The sequence below is a fragment of the Lipophrys pholis genome, assembly GCF_963383615.2.
Source record: "Lipophrys pholis genome assembly, chromosome: 8".
Taxonomy (NCBI): Eukaryota; Metazoa; Chordata; class Actinopteri; order Blenniiformes; family Blenniidae; genus Lipophrys; species Lipophrys pholis.
The window spans coordinates 31,090,721-31,102,753 of NC_137630.1; positions in this window are offsets into that span (position 1 = coordinate 31,090,721).

The following is a 12,033-nucleotide window of genomic DNA, read 5'->3' on the forward strand; positions in this document are numbered from 1 at the left end:
CAGCATATGGACAGGTGGGGGGTTGAGCCGACAACACGTTTTACCAAATGAGCCATAGCCATCCCCACGATCTCCACCTTCCTGTCGCAAACACTTGTTGTTGTTGTTTTTGTGAAGAGCCTCGAGGTTGGGGAAGCTGACTTGAGATCGGAAGGTGGCAGGATTGAATCCCAATGCTGAGAGGTTGCTTCTGTTGGTTCCTGAGCAAAATCCTTGACCCCCATCAGCCCCCCGGGTGCCATATTGTGGCGGCCCACTGTTCCCAGCATGTATATTTGAGGTTAACTACAACTAAGATGAGTTAAATGTTTTCTTTTTGTCCACTTGCTGGGATCCTTTCCCCGAATTTCTGACCATCTTCCATAATTAAGATTCCCATTAACCCTCTTGTTCCCTAAATTAGCTTCTTATCTGGGACCTTTTTCAAACTCCTTGCACCCAAAGAACGGAGCTTCTCCACATCCTGGTTCCCCAACATTTATAGAAGAGGCGTTCCCTCCTTTCCTCGCTCAGCTCGGTGCTGTCTAACGTGGCGCCGAGAAACTTGTGTGGTTTCACAAACAAACGTGTTTTTTTATTCAGGCGGGTTTTTATTTGGTCTCCCGGCAACAGGAAAACGTGTCATCAGCAGAGAAAAGCTCCGAGTCGCTGCTTCAGGCCGAGAGCAGCAGATGGTGACAGACAGCGGGGAGCCACACACACACACACACACACACACACACACACACACACACACACACACACACACACACACACACACACACACACACACACACACACACACACACACACACACACACACACACACGATTGTACGTACATAGAGAAAACATACACACATATGTGTGTGTATGTATACGTAGGCTTGGGAATACACAACCAAATACACACTTTTGGGCATTCAAACAGAAGCAGACCAGTCGCTGACACATTTCATTTACACACGCACACACTCACGCACACACACAGGCTGCGAGACGTCCTGCATTAAATATGGAGGAGCATATGTGAAGGTGGGAGTCAGAAAAAACAAACAACGATTCGTACGAAGTGAAAAGAAGCACACAAGCAGAGTGAGGAGAGAGGCAAGTACCGGAGAAGAGGAGGTGATGAGGTGATGAGGTGATGAGGTAATGGGGTGATGAGGTGACGGGGTGATGAGGCAATGAGGTGACGGGGTGATAAGGCGATGGGGTGATGATGCGATGAGGTGATGAGGTGATGGGGTGATGAGGTGATGGGGTGATGGGATGATGAGGTGACGGGTGATGAGGTGATGGGGTGATGAGGTGATGAGGTGACGGGGTGATGAGGTGATGAGGTGACGGGGTGATGAGGTTATGGGATGATGAGGTGACGGGTGATGAGGTGATGGAGTGATGAGGTGACGGGGTGATGAGGTGATGAGGTGACGGGGTGATGGGGTGATGAGGTGATGGAGTGATGAGGTGACGGGGTGATGAGGTGATGGAGTGATGAGGTGACGGGGTGATGAGGTGATGAGGTGACGGGGTGATGAGGTGACGGGGTGATGGGGTGATGAGGTGATGAGGTGACGGGGTGATGAGGTGATGGGGTGATGAGTTGATGGGGTGATGAGGTGATGAGGTGATGAGGTGATGGGGTGATGAGGTGATGAGGTGACGGGGTGATGAGGTGATGGGGTGATGAGGTGATGATGTTAAGGACTGAGGAGGTCAGGAGGTGAGGAAGGTCATGATGCTGTGTTCCATTTAGGTTTGTCATGATCAGAATTTCCGGCCCTCGATCTTTATCTGTTTTTGTTCGTTTCACAACTATGGCGCAAGGAACCACTGAAAACACATCTTTTTGAAAATGGCTCCCAGGTGGAACTTTTCGACAATGCTTTGTCGTCGTGTAAACGGGGGTAACCACAACTTTCTGGAAATGCTCAGGGCCCAGCCTCGGCATGAACGGCGGAGCCGCTGCTACTGCGCATGCGCACCACGGCCATGATAAATGTTTCTTCTGCACATGCTCAGTAGATTCACAATAAGAACAATGTTTCCTCCGTGGTGTCATGACTACACAACATAACAACAGCACCCACTAGTGGCCCAACAGTAAAACAACACTTTTCAGCATTTCTGCTATTTCCCTGTAAACAAACATCATTTTCAAAACATTGCTGTGTCAATGCAAAACTTCTTTGACATGAAAACGCAAAAATTATATGTTTTAACTTCAAATGTCGTGTAAATGAGGCCTTAGTGCAGCCCAGAGTTTTATTTAGTTTTCACACAGCCACACCCACACTGTACTTGGACCAAAAACTCAGTTGGGTCAACCTCAGAATGGTCACTGTGAAGCACCGATAGTGAAACCTCTTCTGCTTGTTTGCTTTTGGGGTGTATCACATTGGCTGTGTTGAATCTCTGATGCCTCCACCTTTCTAAATGCTGAAGCTGCAGATGTTGTAGATGCCATTGGACTGTTTTTACAGTAGCTGATGCTGCTTCAGTGGGGGTGTTACATGGCTGTTTCTGGCCTACTGCGAACTGTGATCAGTCACAAAAAAAAAGAAAAGCAGCTGAGCTGATCAGATAATCAATTAAAAATAAAAAAAGAAGTTAAAAATCAACGCCCATCCAATCAGGACATCTTTAGCGCCAGATGTTTTGGGACTTGGGAGTTCCACGTTTTAGCTTCCAGCTGATTTGCGGTCCAGATTTGCACTCCAGGGCCGAAGCGGTCCCAAACTTCGGAGTTAACTCCCTTCCGTGACGGCCGGTGTAAAAACAGGACACGGGGCTCCGTTTCCGAGTTGCACACTTGTTCCCTTTATTCGCCAATAACTTGTTCTATACATACAGCTTCTTTCTGGACAGTTCCGCATCAGTACACACGCTCCCTCCCGGACGTTGGTCAAGCAAGCCAGACCCCTCCCACCCTGTTAAAGGGGCCACGCACCCAAACATACACACTCTGATAACAAGTTAAATCTTTTGTGAGTGTAAATACAAACATGAGGTCACGTTTCGCTGCAGGAGAGCTGAATGTACAGATCACTGAAACTATGGAGAAACTGTTGAAACATGGCCGCCACGTTTACAACTCATTCACACTTTCAGATCTTTAACAAAAAGAAGAAGAGAGGAGGTGAGGAAGGAAGAGAGGAGGTGAAGAAGAGAGGAGGTGAAGAAGAGAGGAGGTGAAGAGTCCTGAAGAGATTCAGTTTGTCAATGACGCTTCAGTCGCTCTCAATACAAACTGCTACTAACACATCATTAACGCCGTCTGCCACCTGTGTGTATTTGTGTGTGTGTGTGTTATTTCTGTGTGTGTTGTGTGTATATATAGTAGGTCTGTGTATGTGATGGGTCATTGTGTGTTTAAATTGTGTATGTAGAGAGTGTGTGTGTGTGTGTGTGTGTGTGTGTGTGTGTGTGTGTGTGTGTGTGTGTGTGTGTGTGTGTGTGTGTGTGTGTGTGTGTGTGTGTGTGTGTGTGATACCTCTACAGATGAGTGTGTTTCATCCGTCATGTCTCAAGACTTTATGCTGGTTTCGGTCTGTCTTGAGCTCGGTTGCCATTTTCACACACACACTCACACTCTTTCTGATAAGCCTGGTCAGAGTTCACTGTGTGGTGATGTAAGTTGGAGTGTATTCAGGGAGTGGACTGTAGGAATGTGAGAGAGAGAGAGAGAGAGAGAGAGAAGAGAGAGAGAGAGAGAGAGAGAGAGAGAGAGAGAGAATATAAATAATAATGTTTTATAGCATGAAGCTCCCAAATGAGCTGCTCACTGTGATTGGCTCATACAGCTGTCAGTCAAGGTCAAATCTTGTCGTGGGCCAATCAATAGGGGGCACGGAACAACGCGGCTTGATGCATCGAGAAGGTGTGGGTCTATTCAGGCCGGGTCAGAGGGAGAGAGAGAACGTCCTGGGTCTGTGGTTGGTTTGTACCGTTTTTAATCAGTTGGTTTGTGTCAAGTTAGGGAATTTTGGCTTGTTGCAGGTTGTGTCAGATGGTTTGTTCCATTTTAAATCAGTTGGTTTGTTCCATTTTAAATCAGTTGGTTTGTTATCAGGTTAAGCTTCTGCTGGATTTTTCCAGTTTGGGTCCACGGGCTAAACAGCAGCCGCCTCATTAGAGAAGTCTGGTTGTGTGAGGAGCATCAAGCAGGTCACACTCATAATCAAAGGGAGAAATGTAGGTTAAAGCCAGTCAGAGTAAGAACAAAGAGAATCCAGGACACAGCTGGGTCGGTGTGGACGCATCTACAAGATGACCTGACCAACATCCGACCCAAATCTGAAGCCCATCTGACTCATATCTATACCCATGTCTGACCCTCACCTGACCTGCATCTGACCCGGCTTAACACCAGGATCCCACCATCACCTGACCCCCAGCTGACATTCCTCTGACCTGCACCTGACTCAACAGTTGTAATCATATCTGACCACAATCTGAATGTCATTGACCTGCATCTCACCCACACCCGCTCCTGATGTGGCCCACAGGCGTCTCATATTTACCTTCTCATCTGACATTATTTGACCCTCATCTGATCCATATTTGATGCCTCGATCATCTTTTCTGTGTCCTGTACTGAGATTGAAAAATAACTTGTCATCTCAGAACTTCAACCATCATTTTCATCCACTGAGGCTGAAGAAACTGTCCGGACATAAAGTCACACTGGATGGTATTACTTTGACCTCCAGTACCACTGGGCGGGTTCTTTCTGCAGGACTGTTTTCTGATACCTGCAAGGTCTCTAAATTCAGGGACACGTTGACTCTGAGTGACACAGAGAAATTCTCTGTTTTCAAGGTGTAGAAATAACTCTTCGCAGTCTCCAGTTAATTAAAAAAAAATGCAGTAACAGGAGCACTCACATCTCTCTCACTTCCTATGACATCTAAAATTTCATTTCACTTTTTTTTTTCTTTTGACTATTAAAGCTCTTAACAAACAGGCCCCATCGTAACTGAAAGATCTGTTAATCCCGTATCGCCTCAGAAGACCATTTCGTTCTGCACCCTGGAGGTTCCTAAAGTTTCTAAAAGTAGAATGGGAGGCAGAGCTTTCAGCTATCAGGCTCCTCTCATGTGGAACCAGCTCCAGCGTTCAGTTAGGAAGGCTGACAGACACAGTCTATTCTTTTAGGATCAGGATTGAGACTTTTGTATTTAATAGAGTTTACATTTAGGGTTAGTTCAGGACAACTTGGACATTTTTCTATTCATTAAGCTGCTATAGGTCTCCGGCCTGTTTACGCCACAACATTCTGAAGAGAAAACGCTAAACGTCTCTTGGGTTTTGGAGGACACTGAATACGTAACTTTTTGACAAGAGCTCTCAAGTAGAAACTTTACAAAAACGCTACAACTACATCTTCGTGAAAAAGGGGGGGGGGGGGGGGGGGGGGGGGGGTGCAACATTTTGAAAATGCTTGGGCTCCGTCTGTGAGTAGACGGAATGGCGAGCTCCAGGCGTTACGACACAGACCCAAACTGGAACAAACCAACTGACATAAAGTGGTTTGGATTTGTCAAATTGAAACCGGACGAATCCAAATAGAAACGTCTAAAGGAACCTGATGATAGTAGAAGGATCTAAAATGTGTAAAGCTCCAGGAACAGAGATGATATTTGATGTAAGTTTTAGTTGGCGACCCTGCTCTTCCTCTGAGTTGTTCGGTCTTGTTATTACAGCGCTCCACCTCCTCGTGCTCTCCGACGACTCTCCCGGGCCCAGCCAGTCGGGATCAGACGATGTCGTCTCCTCGGGGCTCCGCTCTCATCTCTTAACGCGCCTCTCACAACACGATGCGAGAACACGACAAACGCTCCCCGTCTCCGGTGGGAGTTGTAGTCTTTAACATCAAAGGAGCGTCGCCTTTCTTCCAAGCAGACCGGAGCTAACGAGCTGATCGACTCTTCAAAGGCGGGAGTTCGTCAGCAGACGCCTGCTGCTGGTTTCATGAAGTCTGACAGCGGGAATCCCGGTTCACACACTTTGCCACATCTCGTTACCTCCGCTGCCGTTACGACATCAGAACCAATCAACGAGCAGGACTACAGCGAAGACAAACTCACTCTCAAGGCTTTAAAGAGCTACTGCTGGGAAGTTCTTTCAAGCTCACGGTTGATTCTGTGTCGTCCGGGAGAATGTAACTTTGCATCGGATTAGTTAGTGGTTACTTTCCAAAAAAGATCTTTGACCCATTCTAGAACTCTAGGACGAATTCTTGACCTGCCAGACACATTCTAGAACTCTTTGAAACATTCCAGATCCAGAACTTGTTGACACATTCTGAAACAGATTCATTCTAGAGTTATCATACATCCTAGATTTCTGACACGTTCCTGAACTCTCTGACACGTTCTAGAACTCTTTGACATGTTCTAAAACTCTTTGACAAGTTCCTGAACTCCCTGACACATTCTAGAACTCTTTGACACATTCCTGAACTCTCTGAGACATTCTAGAACTCTCTGACACGTTCTAGAACTCTTTGACAAGTTCCTGAACCCCCTGACACATTCTAGAACTCTCTGACAAGTTCTAGAACTCTCTGACACATTCTAGAACTCTTTGACACATTCCTGAACTCTCTGAGACATTCTAGAACTCTCTGACACGTTCTAGAACTCTTTGACAATTTCCTGAACCCCCTGACACGTTCTAGAACTCTCTGACAAGTTCTAGAACTCTCTGACACGTTCTAGAACTCTTTGACACGTTCTTGAACCCCCTGACACATTCTAGAACTCTTTGACACATTCCTGAACCAAATGACACATTCTAGAACTATTTGACACGTTCCTGAACTCCCTCACACATTCTAGAACTTGTTGGCAAGTTCCTGGACTCTCTAACACTTTCTGAAACAGATTCATTCTAGAGTTCTCATACATCTTAGATGTCTGACACGTTATTGAACCCCCTGACACATTCTAGAACTCTTTGACACAGTCTAGAACTACAACACATTCTAGAACTCTCGTGTTCTCGAACTCTCTCTTATGGCTGAATTCCAGAAGTTTCCGCCTCATTGTCAAACCGCCCTCTTTCCTCTTCAGTGTGAGTCTGGAAGAACTGTGTGAGGATGTGCCTGATAAAAGTTTCAGGCAGAATTTTAAATATATCTAGCGCTGGTGAGGAAGCACAGAATCTAAAGTGAGGTGAAAGTTCAATAACACCTGTTGAAACTCTTTATTTCGTCTCGCAAATTGATAAAGTCCCAGTCATGGGAGTTTTTTGAGAAAACATAACGTTGTTTTTGTTGTATGGTCTGATTTTACAGCCTGAATCGGGGGCCGATGAGGTGTGTGTTCCTGCAGGTCAGAGGTCGCTGCACACTGAGGAGGAGGGCGATGAAGATGATGTTGGAGGAAGGAGCTCGACTCAGCATCTCTTGAAGCTGAGTTGCCCCGACAGCTGCTGTCGGCCTGAATCTGCAGACGTGCGGCCGCCGGGCCCAGAACACGTCACCGCGAACATGGCGTCACCAGCAGCCAGTCGCCATGGAGTCGGACGACAACGCTGAGCTGAAGAGGTCAAAGGTGAGCGGCTGAATGAATGACGTAACCCCGCCAGGATGGCTTTCAGTCTCCACAGAGGAGGATTTTTAGTCTTTAAAGCCTTGTTCACATGACAACCTTTCAAGTGAAAACACATCGTTTTTGTTTTAGAAAAGTTTTGCGTTTCCACGGCAATGGCAGGAATGCTGAAAACAATGTAGTTTTTATGTTGGGCCACTAGTGGGTGCTGTTTGTTTTCGTAATGAAATCACACGAAATGCAATAAACATTAAAGATGAGAGAACAGGGACATTCTGGTGGACAAACGACCGAGTTGGATAGTTATTACGGTGACTGTCAAAATAAAAGTACCAAGTCCAGGAGAATATGAACTGGTAGTCATGACACGGCGGAGGAAACTTTGCTCTGCTTGTCTCTACTGAGCACGTGCACAACTATTCACTATGGCCGTGGTGCGCATGCTCACGAGCAGCGTTTCTGTCGTCTACACGACGACGAGGTTCGGAGCCGTTTTGAAAAAGTTACGCTTTCAGTGGCTCCGGCTGTTGTCGTGTGAACGAACATCAAATATGCAACGAGGGTTTTGCGTTTTCACTTGAAAAAGTTAAACAGGCCCCGAGTCTGTCTCTGCCCGTTTCCACGGATCCTTGTGACTGTTTCAGTTTTCTGCAATCTGACGTTGAGAACATGCTGATGCTGCAGCAGAACCTTCCTCATCTTCACGCCTCTGCACAGATTTTCATACCCAGTTGCCTTACTGTCCTGCTGATGCTCTACCCCCAGTGTCACATGTCCGTCCTGCTGTTCTCATGTTTAATAAATTCTGGACTGTTGGCTCTTTTCTGAGTCTCTGGATTTCAGTCTGTGTGAGGACGAGAATGAGCAGCATGAGTGGTTTTTGTGTCGTGCGTTTGCTCAGTTCTTTGCCGTGTTGACTCGACTCTGTTGTTCTGTTTGGTGGAGAGTTCAGTAATCTGTGGCCCTGCTGGAACGCTGGTTAAATATTAACCCGGGACAACAACTTTTTTTTTTTGTCCCTCCTGCTCTCTCACCTCAAACACTCGTGTACCTGCCGGCTTCCCAGAGCTGCTTTCGCCGAACCCTTCCACTCTTTCACATTCCCGCCCTTCAAGCCGAGGAATCCCATGTAAACATCACGGAGGTGAAGTTCAGCCACTTCAACTGAAAGCGACCCTTTGTGCAGTTAAATATTATACATGGAAAGTTTCTGTGATCCACATCATTTATTGTATTTGTATCATCATTTCTCTTGGTTTTCAGACGTGTTCTCGGACACCTTTCAGCTCCCTGTTAATAAGCGTTTCAGTTGTAATTCAATCATGTGTGGCATCGCATGAACCAAAGCATTTCACAAAGTTTCTTCTCAGTGACCAAGTAAATACAGACAAGTACCATATGAAAACAATACAGTCGGTATCAGAGCCAAATGTACAATATTTCCCCAAATCTTGTTGCCATAGAAACGGGGAAGTAACTACTCGAACTGTGACTGTGGTTATAGTACCCACAATGCACCTGAGTCCATGGGACTGACGACCTCCTGCCGTCAATTAGTCGACTTGTTTTCGTGATATTTTCCCACACAAAAGGAAAACTTGCTCCCCAAACTTCACCCCCTCTCCGTCCGCAGGACCCAGCGTCACTACTCGGCCAAACATATGAGCACCTCCTCCTCATCTACCTCCTCCTATGTTTCTACTGTCTTTGTCACCGTGTTTCCCTCCATCCTCATCATCCTCACCTCCATCACCTTCTGCAGTGGACACTAAAGAGGACCACTCATTAACACACCACCACCTCCTCCTCCTCCTCCTCCTCCTGCATGTACTCTTCATCATCTCACTGTACCCTGCTCCTCTTCCTCCTCCTCCAGCTCTTACTCCTGCTGCCATTCATGACAAACGGTCAGAGCAGACAAAGAGCAGCTTCTATAGCGCAGATCCAGCTGCTGGCCACCATGTAAACACACACACACACACACACACACACACACACACACACACACACACGCACACACGCACACACGGTGTCACCAGTCACAGCAGCTGCTACTCTACCCTCACAGGTCTGCTGTCACACACACACACACACACACACACACACACACACACACACACACACACACACACACACACACACACACACACACACACACACACACTGCTGGTGGTGCTGATGGAGGAGGATGGAGGCAGTGACCGACCCTCCGCTGCCCCCTCAGCCCGGCAGCAGGCTGCGGGTCTCGGCTGTGAATGTGCTGACAGCGCCGTTTGGACCTCCGTACAAACCGGGTTTCTCGGTCAAAACGGCCGAGGAACGCGCGCGTGCAGCACACCGTGGGGGGTGGGGGTGGGGGTGGGGGGGCTTAGTAATAAAAGATAAATCTAGAAAAAGAAACCTCTCCGGTACCTTCATAATTCCTGCCGCGTCTCCTCCGGTTCGTCCCCGGTACAGTGAATCCTCTCCGGGCTTTCGGTGTATTGATCGCTCCCTTGGTGCTGCTGCCGCCGCTGCGTGCGTGCACGCAAGAGAGGGGAAGAGCGTGCGCGTGCGGGACAGTGCGTGATGTCCACTGCAGGTAAAAAAAAAAAAATGCAAAGAAAAAAAGTGAAAGATCACTCAACACACACACACACACTGCTAAGAACGAAGCGTGCACGCGCCAATCCGCATGCACGTGATGCCTGCAGGTAGGTGTGCAGCAGCTTAATGGGGCTTTACTACAGAATGAATGTACCTCCTCCCTCCATCCATCCTCTCTGAGGAAAGAGAGGGTGATGAGGAAGGAAGTGTGCGTGTGCGCGCGCGTGTGTGTGTTTCCTTCACCGGGAAGGAAAAAGGAAGGAAGTGAGAGAGAGTGAGGGAGTTAGCTCCACCTACAAAAGGAGGAGTCAGGGTGATGTGGGGGCTATTCGGGGTAATAGGCTGACATCAGCGTGTGTGTGTGTGTGTGTGTGTGTGTGTGTGTGTGTGTGTGTGTGTGTGTGTGTGTGTGTGTGTGTGTGTGTGTGTGTGTGTGTGTGTGTGTGTGTGTGCGTGCGCGTGCGTGCAGTCACACTGTGCGGACTTCAATGCCTTTGGGAGACAGACATGAAGTGCAGTGATCCATTGTACTTTAGAGACAGCGTTAAGTTTGAGGTTACAGTAACAGCAGTGTGTGTGTGTGTGTGTGTGTGTGTGTGTGTGTGTGTGTGTGTGTGTGTGTGTGTGTGCGCGCGCGTGTGCACGTGCGCGTGTACACGGACATTGGGGAACAAAAAAATACAGTAAGGCTTGAGATGTGTGTTGGAGTAAAGGAAGAAGGAATAGATTATGATAATGGAAAGCAGTCAGCTTCCTGTGTGTGTGTGTGTGTGTGTGTGTGTGTGTGTGTGTGTGTGTGTGTGTGTGGTCTGCATATAATAACGTATTAGTCCATTAAATATACCCTTTTATTTTTAAAAACAGCTCCTGTTTGTTCAATCCACGTTTGACCTGCAGGTGGCGCCATTGCATCACACAGTGAGTGGATGATGTAAGGCTCAAACGTTACTTGTTACTTTGCCGCTTCAAATGAGCACTTGATTACAGTTACTAGTCTACAAAGCTCAATTGTCATAAAGAAACACAGGAAAGGATTTAGTCAAATAAACGTGATCAAACCAACATCATCCTCGTCAACACACGTCTCGACAGAAAATCCTCACGTTTTCAACCCACGGACTTGTATGTATGAGGCCAGAGCCGGAACCACTGGGCCACTGTATTAGGCCCCGTCTATATGAAAACGCAAAATGCAACTCTTTGAAAAGGCTCTGACGCTGCCTCTGTGGAAACTGCAGTTTTCGGAAAATGGTCAGGCTCAGTTTGTGGGTAGACGGTGGAAACACTGCTGGTTGTGTGCAACACGACCGTGGGAGAACTTTGTTCTGCACATGCTCAGTAGACGGACAATAAGAATAATGTGTCCACCAGAGTGTCATGACTCCCAGTCCATATCCTCCGTCTGTCCATAAGAATGTCTGTGTACTCACATTGTTAATGTTTATTTTTAATTTTTTTTATCTGCTCGTGTGTGTGTGTGTGTGTGTGTGTGTGTGTGTGTGTGTGTGTGTGTGTGTGTGTGTGTGTGGTTTCCTCACAAAAACAAACAAAAGCACCAACTCGGGGCCAAAACATGGCCATATATATATATATATATATATATATATACATACATACATACACACACACACACACACACACACACATACATACATACATACATACATATAAACTCAAGAAAATCCGTGTAAACAGTTTAAAGTATAGAAAGTCATTCTAAAATGGGTCTGAGAAACATCATCATGAACAAGTGTCTGTGAACACTCCTGAAATCCATCGTCTGTGAACACCTGTGGGTCTCTTTATGTCAACTGTGATCTCTCTGGGTGTGGTGATTTACTCAGATTACTTTTCTAAGTCTCTGAAGGAGTCTCATGTTTCTCTACTCAAAGGAAAATGAGCCTTATCGT